This window comes from Otolemur garnettii, unplaced genomic scaffold (assembly GCF_000181295.1).
Source record: "Otolemur garnettii isolate 467f Iridium unplaced genomic scaffold, OtoGar3 scaffold00018, whole genome shotgun sequence".
In the NCBI taxonomy this organism is placed as follows: Eukaryota; Metazoa; Chordata; class Mammalia; order Primates; family Galagidae; genus Otolemur; species Otolemur garnettii.
Genome location: NW_003852413.1, coordinates 8,813,469 through 8,828,659, shown reverse-complemented (window position 1 = coordinate 8,828,659; position 15,191 = coordinate 8,813,469). Strand labels below are relative to the sequence as shown.

The following is a 15,191-nucleotide window of genomic DNA, read 5'->3' as shown; positions in this document are numbered from 1 at the left end:
ACATCAGCCTCTCCACCCGCAGGATTAATGTTTTAGGGAAGGGGGGTTGTCAAAAAAAAACTTAATCCTCCAGCACTCAAACCACTAAGCATGTTTCCAGCATTTTGGGACTTTCCTATAAGGAGCTTTAAGTGTCTTTATAAACGTTTATTACTTCTTTCATGTAGGTGGTACAGGCCATTTTCCATTTTATAGACGCAGTAACTACAAAAGTGAGCGACAAACCTGAGAACAGAGCATGGTCGCTGCAACAAGGACAACAATGCCAGATCCCAAGCCTCTTCCACACCTCACTGCTCCACATGAAGCCACAGAAGGCCGACAGTCAGTGGCCACTTTGGGATGAGAAGACCATGAACCTTGGTAGTGCCCTTGGCTACTTTCTGTCACACCTCACACGCCACCTGCCAGGGAATCTACCTTCAAGATCTGTCCAGAATTCAGCCATTTCTCCCCTCTTCCACTACTACTCCTGGGTGAGAGCCTCCTTCATGCCCTTCCTGGGTTATAGCCACAGCCTCTGAACCTGTATCCTGGCTGCCATGCTTTTAAAAAAGGCCCAATGGAGTCTATTCCCTGCACATCTGCTACGTCTGATTACACTTCTCCTCTGCTCAAGACACTCAGAGACAGAGCCTACTTCTCCTGGCCTGCAATGGCCTACAACATGTTCCCACCCTCATCTCTCTCTCATTTCTTCTTCTATGGCTCTTCCCCTAGCTCCCGCCATTCCAGTCATCTGGTTTCCTTCCGCTTGCCCCCAAATACCTGGTTACTTCTACCTGTGGGAGTTTCCACTGAAACATTCCTTCTCAGATATCTGGCACTCAATTGTTCACTCCTTTAAAGGAAGGTTAGGTCACTCCCAAGGCCTGATCATAAAAGATATTGTGGCTTCTCTCTCTCAATGACTAGTTCTGGGGGAAGCCAGCTGCCATGTTGTGAGAACACTCAAGCAGCCATGTGGAAGTGCCCACTTGGTGAGGAACTGAGGCCTCCTGCCAATAGCCACATGAGTGCGCCATCTTGAAAGCAGACCCTCAGCTCCAGCCAAGTGTTTATGTGCCTGCCTCACCAGATGACTTCTTATCTCATGATGTCCTGAGAAACCTTGATCAAGGAGCACTTGGCAAAGCCATTCTCAAATACTTAAGGCAGAAAAACCATGAGATAATGGTCGCTGGTTTAAGCCACCAAGTTTTGAAGTATTTTGTTACATAGCAATGTATAAACATAGTCACCTCAATGAAATCTACCCTTACCCCTATCTAAAACCTAGTCTATTTTCCTTTCTCTCTTTCTTTCCTTCCTTTTTTTTGAGACAGAGTCTCACTATGTAGCCCTTGGTAAAGTGCTGTGGCATCACAGCTCACAGCAATCTCAAACTCTTGGGCTTAAGGAATTCTCTTGCCTCAGCCTCCCAAGTAGCTGGGACTACAGGTGCCTGCCACAATGCCCTATATTTTGGTTGCAGTTGTCATTGTTGTTTGAAAGGCTAGAGCTGGGTTCGAACCCACTAGCTCCGGTGTATGTGGCTGGCGTCCTAGCCGCTGAGCTACAGGTGCTGAATCTCTTTCCTTCCTTTTTGATAGCATTGATTATCTTCTAACCAACTGTGTAATATATTCATTTTTTAATGTTTATTATTCATTCTTTCTCCCACACCTACCCTAGCAGCAGAACAAGCTAAGAATCTCTGTTCATCAACCTATCCCAAGCACACAGGCAAGTGCCAGGTGCATGCAGTGATCCAACAGACATGTCCAGTGTGTGTGTATGTGGGGGGGGGGGCTGATGTCTGCTCCCAGCTGCAGATAATCAGTCAGCAGGGAGCATGTCACAACTCTCAGGCCCTCAGTGTCTTCAGCTGTAAAACAAGGAGGTTAAATTGGGCGACCTGTAAGTTCTTTTCCAGATCCTAAGCTTTGTGATCCCAGCACAACGAAGGCATTGTGGGTTCTCTAGATTTCAGGGACTGTGGAGACAGGCCTCCACCTTTGCCAGAGCTCATTTTCCTGTCTGTGCACATCTGGAAAGCCAAAAAACAAAACCATCACAATGTGCACATCTGGACAGCATAAACCAATGACTCCAAGAGGAAACTCCAAAACGGCTGCTCAGCAGAACTGCAGTGCAGGCCAAATGAGCGAGGTTGAAAGGCTCCTTTCTTTTCCAGCTGCAGAACAATCTTCTGGGCACGATCTTAACTGCTGAATGCTTTGCCGATGAATAACATACGCTCTCAATAGCCTCCGACTGCTGCCTCTGTCCCTCTGCTCGCTCTGCCTGGCTGCTAGCCAAGGCAGCACTTACAGAAAGCGATTTTCCCCCCCTATTCCCTTATTTAGACCAATCTATACCTTCACTTATCCTTGGGGCATGTGGCCCGAGTTCAAAGCTGAACACCACCTGCTCCTCCTCCTCCTTCAGGGGGAGCGATTGAACCGCACGCCTAATATGACCTGAACAGGGAGCTCTCAGTGCTCGTGAGAAATCCCTGGCTATTTGCATGCAGTGCGAACGCTCTCCCTTCCCTCCATGGCAGGGACACGAAAGCTGCCTGGCCAGGATGTAGTCTGGGGCTCCCAAAACAAATAGGAATGATTATTCCTTTGCAAATGAAAAGCATTTCAGGGGCACTGAACTTAAGACATGCAGGGCAGAGAGAAGGAGAGGCTTACACAGAAACCATGGGTGCTTCCCCCCACCCCCCTGCACCATCACAGCCGTGATACTGAGGGCTCACACCAGCACGTGAAGGCTCAGGCGACAACAGGGAGCCTCTGAGTCAATGTCCTGTGAACAGCAGGGCATACTCGCGAGGGGAGAGTGAGGTAATGGAGACACTGGGGTTGGGTGCCATTCTGCAGACCCCCAAGAAGGGTACAGGTGACAAGGCAGGAGCAAGATACAGGACATTAAAGGCCCCAAAGTGCAGCCCTGGATCCTCATATTTAAACAACTGGGCACGTCTATAAGACTGAGAGAGCTCTATGAGGCGAGGCCACTCCTGAAGCCGGATGGCATGGAAGCACCCAGCCCACTGACTCTGAGTACAGGAGGCTCTCGAAGAAAACCAGAAGAGAAGCTGGAAAGAAAGCTAACAGAAGAAACCTTCTCCTTCCTTTGATGCATGTTTCTAGCTAGCCGGGGACCCAGAGCTTTGCTGCAGGGTAACCACCATGTTTTCTGAGCTTCCCCGAATGGGCAGCTCAGGGTACATGGCCATGAAGCCAGTGCCAGCGGGGAGAGTTGGGGGGGTGGGTAATCACCAGCTGGGCAGTTTATCACCTGCCACTCCACATGCGCTACCAATACCACAAAGATGACACACAGCAACCCCCTTGATCAGAACCACTTCTTCCAGAAAGGCCACGTGTGGACTGCAGAGACATGTGGCCAGCAGCGACCTCAGTGGGAGCCCCGGCACTGCCGACAGCCTGCCCCGGCCCAGCCCAGTGCTGGGCACTGCACACGTGTCTTGGTGTTTTTCTTAGGCAGTTATTACCCTGTGCAGGAAGTGTTAGCAACCCACTTTATAGATGAAGAAACCTGGGCTGACAGAGGGTTAAGTATCTTTCCTAAGTTCATCAGCTGGGAAGCAGCACAGCTTGAAATTCCAGCTCCAGTCTGTTGACTCCAGAGCTCAAGGGCTTCAGTGCTGTGTCCACGCTGCCCACCACACCCCTGCAGAAACAGCGCAGAGTGAGAGCGGATCTTGCTGGGGTCTTGGTTTGGGAGGGGTAGCCTGCAATCATTAGCTATAGTTCATATTTACGAAGTCATGTATTACCAATTCTCTACTGCAGGGTAGGACCCAGCACAGATAATGTAGGAGATCTGCTCGCTATAAATATTAATCCCATTTAAAAATCTATAAAGGAGGTTCCCAGTATTTCCACATGAAATTACTGGCTTCTAATACACATCGGGTGGCCTTGTCCCTTTTGACCAAGTCAGTAACTATGTAGGGAAAGAATCCCCTGGCTATAAGATTCAGGGTTTAACTGGCCCCAGTGGATACCCCTGGGGCAGGTGTTTTCACAAGGGGCCAGACCCCAGTTTCCCGGGTGGAATCCAATTAAATGCTGTTATCTCTGGAGTTCTTGCTGGTTTGTCCCCCCTCGAGTTTGCAATGTGCTACAAACGATGTCCAGTTGGTGCAAGAGGGTCAAAGAAGCTGGTCTGACTTTGAAAACAGCTCTGTCCTCTGAAGGGTAATTCAACAGTGTAGGAAAGGTGGAGAGGAGAAATGGGAAGTTCGAGAAGAGAGCACAGCCACAATGGGCATGAAAGGACGGGGCCAGCATCTACCGCTGGACAAGACAGCACGATTGTGCAGCAGCCCCAGGGCTCCATCTGGAGAGCCACCCAGGGACACAGGGTATGCTGAGCCATGAGCTGAGAGCTGAGGCTTGAGGGGAATCATCAGTGTGAACAGGAGCTTACAGCCACGGGCTCCTTCTGCTGTGGAAAGACAGCCATTCTCAGGGCACCTCAAAATCTAAGGGTCGGGCAAGACAGAAAAGGCAGGTGACCATTCCGCTGTTAAAGGAGATGAAGGAGCCAGGACAACCAAAAAACAAACAAAACACCACCAAAGCAAACAGACAGGAAAACAGCAACAACTAACGGAACAAACAAATCTATAAGCCACATTTGGGAAGGATTAGAAAAATTGAACAGGGGCAGTGTATTAGATAATTTTATTATATCAGTATCAAATTTCTTAGATGAGATAATTGTTCTTGTGGTTATGTGAGGGCAATTATCTTTGTTCTTTTTCTCCCCTCAAAGTTATATATATAAGTTATGTTACATCAAAGACTTCTCCAATAATTTAATATACAAATTCAATCATTCGTCAAACATTTGGGTGCCTACAAAAAACTCTAGTTTTTGTTTTCACTTTCATTCTGAAATAATTCCAGACCTACAGAAAAGTTACAAAAATGATACAAAGAGTTTCCATGTCCCTCCTACCCAGATTCCTCGGTAACAATGTACACAACCATAATACAACGCTCAGGACAGGAAGGCAATGGACAGAACTAACTTGAGTCTCGCCCGAGCTCTCCCCTCCCATCCTTTCGCTATGGAGGAATCCTGTCTATGTCTCCTCTGCGTTCTTGATTCTCCAACAATTTTTCAGTCTTTCCTGGTTCTGTGTGACTTTGAAGAGTACAGACCAGTAGTTTTGTGGAACGTTCCTCCGTTCAGGTTTCTCTAATGTGTTTTCACGATCAGGCTGAGCTTACAGAAATGTTCTGCCTTCCCAGAGACCACATCAGGACTCCATGGTACTTGTTCTTGGTGACATTAGTCTTAATTACTTGGTTCATGTATTATAATAGCATCTGCTGGATTTTTCCACTATAAGGTTCCCATTTCTTTCTTATGGTTAGTAAAAATTTGAGGGGGGAGATAGTTTAAGACTATGCAAATATAGAGAGAGGGCAATACTTTTACACTGTTGGCGGGACTGCAAACTAATACAGCCTCTTTGGAAAGAAGTATGGGGACTCCTCAAAGAACTCAGAATAGCCCTTCCATTTGATCCTGCAACCCCATTACTAGGCATCTACCCAGAAGAAAAAGAATCAGTCTATCATAAGGACATTTGCACTAAATTGTTTAGCACAGCTCAATTTATAATTGCTAAGATGCAGAAACAACCTAAATGCCCATCAACCCAGGAATGGATTCCCAAGCTGTGGAATATGTATACCATGGAATACTATTCAGCCCTAAAAAGATGGAAACTTGACATCTTTTGTATTAACCTAGATGGGGTTGATATACAGTCTTCTTCATAAAGCATTACGAGAATGGAAAAGTAAGTACCCAATGTACTTAATTCTAATATGAAACCAGTAGACAGAAAAATACACACTCACACAAGAGAAAAACTCAATTTAATTCAAGCTGGGGATGAGGGGGGAGGAGGGATGAGGGAGGGGAGAGAGGGGAGGAAGAAGGGGAATGGGTGAGCTTCTACCTATAGGTACAGTGTAAGAGTATCTGTCACACATCCTGGGGTGGGACACAACTACAATAGGGACCTTATCTGACAAACGCAAGCATTGTAACCTAATCGTTTGTCCCCTCATATTACTTTGAAACTTCAAATAGAAATTAAACAAATTTAAAAAGAATATGCAAATATATGGTCCTAAAACTTTTTTGTACCAACCTCAGCTTCTATCGGTGGACCTTGCCTGCGGTCATGATTACTGCGGTATCCTAATAGTGACTTTTCTTTCTTTTCTTTCTTTTTTTTTTTTTTACTGTAGAATTATCTTTTTATTTTGGGTAAAAACCCACAGTAATTTTGGGGGGCTGTAATTAAGATTGAACAGCATTATAATTCTAACAAATAACTTACATATCCTCTTGAGATAAATATAATATTTTATGGATATTTTGGAACCCCAGTATCAAGACTACAAATACATACTAGCCTACATCTATCACCAATGACCCATAACTGTTTCTTTCTAATGAATTGACCATTACGTTTCCAAAGTTCTGAAATGGCCAACAGGCCACAGAAAGATAATTCTTTAGGTGCCTGCTTGAAACCAAGAGTTGCAGCAAACTGCCAGCCTCGATTCAGGGCCAATCTAATCGTAACTTTTCATTTTCCCCATTCCTTCCACATTTTTTAATTAGAATTCTTCTATTTAAAAAAAAGTGTTTCCATCTCTTCCATTTATTTATTTATTCGATTATTTATTTGTAGCAGGAATGCACAGATATTTACTTTGTTCTGTGGATTATAATCCAATACTATCATGACTGACTTTGTTGTTCACATTGTTCCAGCTTTGGCCACTGGGAAGTCCTTCAGGCTGGCTCCCCTATTCTTCTCATGTGTCCCCATCCTCTTGGGAAGATATCCTTACTTTTTGGTACCCCACATTTCTGGCTCATCTTGTATTTTCATTGTTCAGTCTTGGAATTGGTTACTCTTCCAAGAGGTCCTGGTCCCTTTTACTGAAGAACAGTGCTTAGGAACCAAGTCTGGGCACCAGCGGTGCACCTTGCTACTGGGGCATCACTGTTCCAGCAAACAGACGCAGGCAAACTGTGAAAGCTGCAGACGCCAGGATGAAATCGCTTTCTTCAGACCCAAAGAAAGTGGAGTCAGGAAAGCACAAAGGGGGAGAGCTCATGCTTGCATGTCTGAGAAAAGGACTGTGTGGAAGACTTTCTAACATAACCCCACAAGAATTCCTTCTTCTGGAGTGCAGCAATTCAAAAAGATGCTCTCGAAAGAACACTCGCCCAGTATGGCTTCTCCGCCAAGGCACTGACACCAACTCTGGTCTTGAGCCTCCAGAACGGTGAGCTGTGTTCCCAGGTAGCCTATGAGCTTCTTTTTGCCAATAAAAGCTTCTTCCTACCCTGCCCCGTTCAGGTGCATCTGTGGCTTGCCCTACTTGTGCATACCAGACTATAATCCTTTTTGCTTACTCCTGAATAAATTCATTATATTAGGAGATATTTTTCCCTGGTGTGTTTTTCAGGTTGACAGCACTAAACCACATATATGCATATATATGTGTGTGTGTGTATTTCTATATCTATCTGTGTATATGTCAAAAACCGTATGACGAATACTGTATGACCTCACTTATTGGTATAATCTAAAAAAGCCAAATTCATAGAAACAGAGTAGCATGGTGGTCTCCAGGAACTAGGAGGGGGGAGAAATGGGGGAATATTGACTAAATTATACAAACTTTCAGTTATAAATAAGCAGGCAGTGCCTGTGGCTCAGTGGGGAGGGCACCGGCCCAATATACCAAGGCGGGGGGGGTTCAAACCCAGCCCTGGCCAAACTGCAACAACAACAACAACAACAACAATAGCAAGGTCTGTGGTGGGCACCTGTGGTCCCAGCTACTCAGGAGGCTGAGGCAAGAGAATCGTCTAAGCCCAAGAGCTGGAGGTTGCTGTGAGTTGTGACACCACAGCACTCTACCGAGGGCAATAAAGTAAGACTCTGTCTCTTAAAAAAAAAAAAAAAAAAGAAGAAGAAGAATCTTGTATATATGTGCATTTTCATGTTCTTGGAGTTTTATCTTTAGGGTACATTCTTAGAAGTGAGATTGTTAGAACAAAAGGGAAAGGCATAGGTACTTTCATCAGATGTTGCCAAATTCCCTTCCAGAAAGCTCGTACCAATCTGCATTCCCGCCAGCAATGCTGAGAAAGCTGGTTTCTTCATAGCCTCATTATAGAGTTTATTGTCATATTTTAACATTTTGCCCATCTGAAATGTTTTTTTGTTGGTTTGTTTGTTTTCTTTTTAGAGACAGTCTCACTGTATTGCCCTTGGTAGAGTGCTGTGGTGTCACAGCTCACAGCAACCTCCAGCTCCTGGGCTTAGGTGATTCTCTTGTCTCAGCCTCCCGAGTAGCTGGGACCACAGGTGCCCGCCACAATGCCTGGCTATTTTTTTGTTACAGTTGGGCTCGAACCCACCACCCTTGGTATATGGGGCCGTTGCCCTACTCACTGAGCCACAGGCACTGCCCTGAAAGGTTGTTTTTAATTAGTATTTTTCTGATGGAAAGGGAGTTTCGACTCTTTTCTCAAATGCTTGAGGACCATTTTTATCTTTGTGTGTGAATTATATGTTCACGTGTTTCCCCCCATTTTCTGTCAAAATGTCCTTATTCGTAAAAGGTAAGGCTGACATATATACAGGAGTGAAGGGCCCCAAGGTGTCAACTGGTTCAGTTGGAATAAAAAAAAATTGTGTTATCTATCCATTTGAGAGAACAATTCCCCCACCCCCACACAAAAAGAGGCACTTGTCAACAGGCCACTGTGTTCCATAACACCGCAGTGCTACAGTCTGAATGTCTGTGTGCCAGCCAAGTTCAGGTGTTGCGACCTAATCACCAGAGGGATGGTAGTAGCAGGCAAGGCCTCAGGGGAGTCATTAGGTCATGAGGCTCCACCCTCATGGATGAGATTTGTGCCTTTATAAAAGAGACCTCAGAGAGCTAGCGAGAGCCTTTTGCTTGGAGTTTCAAAGCAAGAGGAAGGTCCCTTTGGTGTCCACATTTCTGTCTCATATCCGCTTCCTCCCTTCGCACTGTTTGCTGGGAAGACATTTTACCATAGAAAGAAAAGCACAGTACGATGGCAATTCGGTTCCTGGCCTCCCAGGGGAGACTGACTCAACCCCGGGGCGCTAGAGCACTTACTTATAAAGTACTCACACACCAGTTGAGTGGGCATTAGTGAGCTGAATAGGCAGGCACCCAACCCACCGCTTATGACAGCATGTTATGAGAAAATTTGCTGTGAGCTAAGACAATTCTAAGTGTCTTACAGTCCAAAATGCCCTCGAAATGTGGCTCTCCTTCTGTTTGTGGGATATTGATGAAGGCGTCGGCCCCTCCTCTGAGACCCATCACGGGAGAAGGAGCTTCTTCCAGGTCAAGGTTGGTATTCGGGCTAAGAGGTGCACACGGTGGCACCTGATGGGCTTGCAGATGACGGCACTGTTTCCATGAGGGCCCTCTGGAACCCGCCCTCCCTCTCTCCCACAGTAGTTCCTGGCCCTGTGCTGTACCGTGTCTTAGTGATTCTCCAGGGAGAGGACTAAAGACTCTTCCAGCTGTGCGGGGCCAGCACCCCAGTCTCCACTGATGCTGGGCTTGCGGGGAGGCCCGGCAGCCTGGGCTTTCACAACCCGCCAGCGAATACTGACCTGTGCTCAAGTTAGGCTGCTTCTACCTTCCGGCTATTGTGAATAACGCCGTTGTGAACATTTGCGTACAAGATTTTGTTGGAACACTTGTTTTTAGTCACGTCAGCTCTAAACTGAGGAGAAGAACTGCTGAGCCACCCGTGAAGGGTTTGGCACCTGCCTTAGGAGCAGCTAGAGGCCCTTAAGTAAGGAGCCCATGATCAGAACTGCTGATGCAGATAGGGCATTCGAGGGAGGCAGGAGGGGCCAGTGACGTCCTCAGTCCAGGTGACAGAGACCAGATGAAGGTGTCGGGGATGAGGGACGTAACAGATTTTGCTCCCTTATTCCTCATCTTTTTTACTCCTACTGTTCTTCCCATCACCTCTGCGGACATTTAGCCACAAGGGAGAAAGAACCATTTTCCCTGCTGATGTTTTCACGCATCAACCACATGGGGTGGAACTGCCCAAGTCGGCTGATGAGTGTGGATTTTCCTCTTCCTCTGCCAGCCCCGAGACAGCAAGACCAGCTGCTCCTCCCTCTGCCTACTCCACGTGAGGAGGTCAGGAGGAAGCCCTTTATGGTGATCCACTCTACCTAATAATAGATATATTTTCTCTTTTTCATGACTTTCTTAATACCATTTTCTTTTCTCTAGCCTGCTTTATTATTAGGAATACAGCATATGATATATATATATATATATATATAAAACAGATAACCTCCCACACATGCGTTAGCCAACTGTATATGTTATTGGTAAGGTTTCCAGCCAACAGCTATTACTAGTTAAGTTTTGGGGGGGAAGTCCAAAGTTATATGCAGATTTTCAACTGTGCCAAGGGCGGGGGAGTTGGAAACGCCATCTAACAAATCAACTGTTTATGTTATTGGTGAGGCTGCCAGTCAATCGTAGGCTATGGGCGCAATTTTTGAGGAGTCCACAGTTATACACAAATTTTCAACCAGCTAACTCCCAGGGTTGTCCAAGGATCAGTGGTAGTGAGTCTGTACCAGAGATCAATGTAGGCAAGATAGGCTTATCAAGATGGTTCTGAACTTCTTCCTGGCTGGATTATGAGAAATTTACTGACTCCCATACTCCTCCCCCCCAAAAAGCTTCTCATGGTGTCTTTTAGCTAAGGACCCCATATATGTCTGAGGGCACTTCCACTTCCAGCTGATGGCCTGTGAGTGTGCTTGTGGCTCACTCAACTCTTCATCTTTAATCTTTGAGGCGATTTCCACCCTAAAGGAAGCTGCTTACTCACCCAGAACCTCTACTATCTTCCTATCAGCCCTATTATTTACATAATTGCTTGACTTATGAGTCAATCTCAAGCACACGGTAAAAGTTCAAACATTCTCTATCTGAATGATCCAAGACCCATAGCATTACCCTGAGGCACCTATTTCATTAATAAAAACAAAAATCAAAACATGTCAGTAAACCCAAACCAAACAAAAAAAGAAGAAGAAAAGAAAAACTGCCCACCTTTATCTCTTTTGAGTTCTTGGTAGCAAACCAGAACATTTAGGAAGAACCGTTGCCCACAGCGTCTTTACAATTTAGCAATTTCCATTCTTGTTCTCTATAAAGGGCAGTCCAGGAAGGTGTGGGTACTAGGACCCTCCGAGGGAGAATCTGTCAGGTGGCCCATTCTCAGAGGCTTCTGAGGGAGCTGTTGCTTCATGTAGAATTTTCTGGGTGCCCTCTATATTCTAATTTGCCACAAGCAACTCTGTAGCTAATTTTCAGTTGGTCCTCTATGGAAGGAAAGGAGGGAGCATAAACAGACGAATGGATAAAGTATATACCTGTTGATATATAGAAGGGAGAAGAGATAGAGTGGAACCTCCCTAGTTGACCAGCTCCCTGAACTGAACAACGGCTTACGTTGACCTAATTTCCAGAGACCGAACATGCACCACATGTACATATCAGCACAGTAGGCCTATTTCCTTGTGTTGACCAACTCTGAGTGTTTGTGGGGATAACAGACTGTGACCCCACATGACCTTCAAAAGCCAGGGTAAAGCCCGCAGGCCGGCAGGCACCCCTATACTCCTAATTGAGAAGAAAGGAGTCTGAAGGTGCCCACTCGGGAATGTCTACGGGACTCTCCCTGTGTGGGGAATGAGCAGTGCAGCAGTGAGACCATCAACCAGTAGCTGATGCTGGAGAAGCTGAGATTCTGTCTGGGAGGTGAGACTTGCTCTCCCCCCTCTCTCTCCTGCTTCCACCGTTATCTGGCCACTTCAGCTATTCCATTACCCTACGTCCCTGTGTACCCTTTAACCAGCCTTCCTGGGGGCTGTAATCTCCCCTCTCATTCTTAACCTTGACTGCTCACTGGACCTCTGTGCATCCTTGCACATACACTCTGTTATGTACCCAATAAAAGGATTCTGGGGGGCAGGACAAGCACAGCATTGTTTCAGGAGGCTGGCACGTGAAACAGTGTATGTCCTCACAGGCTTCTGGTTTTATGCACTATTTGGTGTAAGTTTCATGATTTCCCCTGTGCCGTCTCCCTTGCTGACCACTGTCCCAGATTGGGGTCCACTAGACCCCCCACATGTGTCGACCAGTTGTTACTGTCCCTTTGGTGGTCAACTTACAGAGGTTCTGTGTATCCAGTGCCATGATTTGCACTGGCTTTGCTGTTCCATTCCCTTGATTTTGACAGAGGCAAGGTCAGTAGGGGATTCCACACCCAGCACTTGACCCATAAACGTTCCTACTGAGAGACAGAGAGTTGACCTAGTAGAAAACTCTTTAGCTAAGGACAGAAGCAGGCAGGCAACCAAAGTGCCACTCATAGTCAGAGTGCTGCTTGAGGACAGGCCCCGAGAGCCCAGGCCCCTGCAATTCTGTCACTTGAGTTTTCCTAGAGGTGCCAAAGCCCTGGGACTCCTCCTGGAGGTCTGGCACCTTGGGGATCTTCCCAGGCTGCTTCTGAACATGGGGACTCGCCCTGCCTTTTCGACACCACCTGTCTGAGAGCTGCTGGCAGAAGGGCCCTTTAAGTCCCAGGGGCAGTGCCATGCGAGTGCTTAGAAGATTTTGCAATCAAACTTTTAAGAGTAAATATTTGCAGTGACTCACAAGAGAGGTTTTCTGTGCTCGTTTTGGCCCCCGGAGAGTCACTCAGAGGGTTATTTCCCCAGGCCTGTTAAAAGCTCAGGGTAGGCTGCCTCCAAAAGTGGGTTTGTAAGGCTACCTCGATAGCTCCTGAGTCAGGTGGGCTCCTCTGAGTCCCACTCCCTGGCCCATCCCGCGAAGCATCTGGTTGCTCACTGTGCAGAGGTCAGCAGTACATAAGGGGCACCATATCCTGGTAAAGTCAATGGAGGGAGTGTTCAGCTTGCAGCGTAGGGGCTTGGCTGAGGCTGGTGGGGCAGGCAGGCAATTCTCAAGCTAAGTCACACATGACAACAGTGAGCAGCAAATGCATATGATTCAACAAGCCCGGGGAGAAGCCCTGGACCAGGGAGGCTGACAAAGCCACCGTCCGGGTTTGGGCGGGTTGGCCCAGCTGGTAATGCTTAATGCTTTCCTCCAGATCCTAGAAAGCTACTGTGGACGCCGGGGGAACACCAAGAGACTCCCAAGATCAAGGGACTGAAACCCTAATGCTGTGCTCAGGCTCTTTGCCTTCACATGGAGGAGGCGGCCTTAGCAGATGGTCTGCTCACACTACCATCCAGCGCCATGACTGTCACTTTGGTCAGTCTCCCTCCTGTATCACGGCACAGACAGAGTCCTTGACCCAGGGTGGGGATGTGTCACTCTTCACTGTCTGGAGAAGGGGACTGAGTGTCATCAGACGCTGTGAAAGGGGAAGAGACATGTCCTCAGAGAGAGGGGATTGGAGGGAAACCGTTCTGCTTCTGCAATTTGCTGGAGCTCAGGCTGGGTCCCCAGGGGCCTGAATTAATTTGGGCACACGGGTCTATCTCAGCCCGCCCCCTCCACCGGGCCACATGTATCCGCCTCTGATTTTAGGTGAACCAATTCCGAATGGGCCAAGCATGGGATAGATAAGAGTGCTGAGTGGGAAAATGATTCCTGATTAAACTCCATTAAATAGATCCTCCTTTATCTAGTTGACAAAATCTTACTGAGCACTTCCTCCATACCACGGCCCACACTGGGTGCTGAGGACACAGGAGTGAATGGGTCCCAGGCCCAGGTGTTCATGAAGTTTGGAAGCAGACAGGTGACGGATGAGCAGGGAGAAGACCCAACGAGGTGACGGCTCCACACCTTTCATTGTGCTCTGATGCTATGAGGGACACAGCTGGAGAGCCGATGGAGAATTTCAGAGGGGGGACCTAGTTTAAGAAGTGGTCACAGACGAGCTCTTTGAAGAGGTGACACTGAAACTGAGCTCTGAGGAATTCGAGTGGGAGGAGCGGTGTCGAAAGTGACCTTTACGGGCAAAGAATTTTCCACGAGGAGGGCAGAGCAAGAACAGAGGCCCGTGTAGACGGGAAGGTTCTTAGGGGTTTGAGTAACTAGAAGTTCCGGACGGCTGGGGTCTTGTGAGCGAGGGCGAGTGTGAATTAGACTTCATTTCAAATGCAGTGAGCCTCAGGGAGACTCATCTCAGAACGAGCAAAGCTCAGTTTTCATCACGGGTTTGCACCAGGCCCCTTGTACTCTGCTTTGAGTCCCATGCAATACATAAGGGGGTCAGTGAGGCTTAGGGAAGGGTTTAGGAACACAGGGACATTTTCTGACTTTGAACTAGTCAGACTTTCAACCTCTGCACCAGCTCTATCCACGGCCGGACTTCCTGACCCCCACCCGCAGGCTCAGTCGTGTCCCTGGGACCAATCTCGACTTGACACATTATACGCTTGGGGGGCCCCATCCTATAACGTGAGACTCGACTGTCCTCTTCCCTGTTGTGCACACAGGGCATCTGCCTTTTCCCTGAACTTGAACAAGCCCCTGCAACCAGCCCTGTGCTGGGCATGCTTCCAGGTGACACCGAGCTCTCCTAGATGTCAGCCTCATCTAGCTCACTCTTGCCTCTCTTGTGTCTGATCCTGAGCCATCAGCTGTAACGGAGCCCTGCTATGTGCAGACCTTCTAGAAACTGACTGAGGTCTTCTTGTTCTCTCAAACAGCCCGATCCTGGATCCCGCTGCTGTCCTGCTCCCCCTGCCTCTGCACCCTGCATTACTCTTGGCTGGTTCTTATCGGACAGCTGCCCCATGCCCCATTTGGGGTCCTGCCCCCAGGCTCTGGATGTGCCTGGAAGGCAGACCTTCCTCCCAGTGCCTACACCTGGATGCTTCTGTCCAGTGAGGAGGACAGAAGCCCCTGGCTTCTGCCCATCTTTTCACCAACGTGCTGCTGTGGATGCCCAGACGTGGCCCTAGGAGTTGCTAATAAGATGCATGCCCCAGAGGTAGGAACCCGGGCATTGGTTCAAGTGTATAAGGGGCTGATGACCAGCAGATACCC

At 47.6% G+C, this 15,191-nt stretch overlaps 1 protein-coding gene and 1 non-coding gene across 3 annotated transcripts in view; both read right to left on the bottom strand.

Annotated features, from left to right (window-relative positions):
* SLC39A11 (solute carrier family 39 member 11) overlaps positions 1-15,191 on the bottom strand; it is a 355,367-nt gene that overhangs the window by 13,901 nt on the left and 326,275 nt on the right. The window lies entirely within an intron of this gene.
* On the bottom strand, positions 6,486-6,622 carry LOC111724040. Its single transcript, XR_002772415.1, has one exon. It is a non-coding gene; the product is annotated as a small nucleolar RNA SNORA2/SNORA34 family (small nucleolar RNA).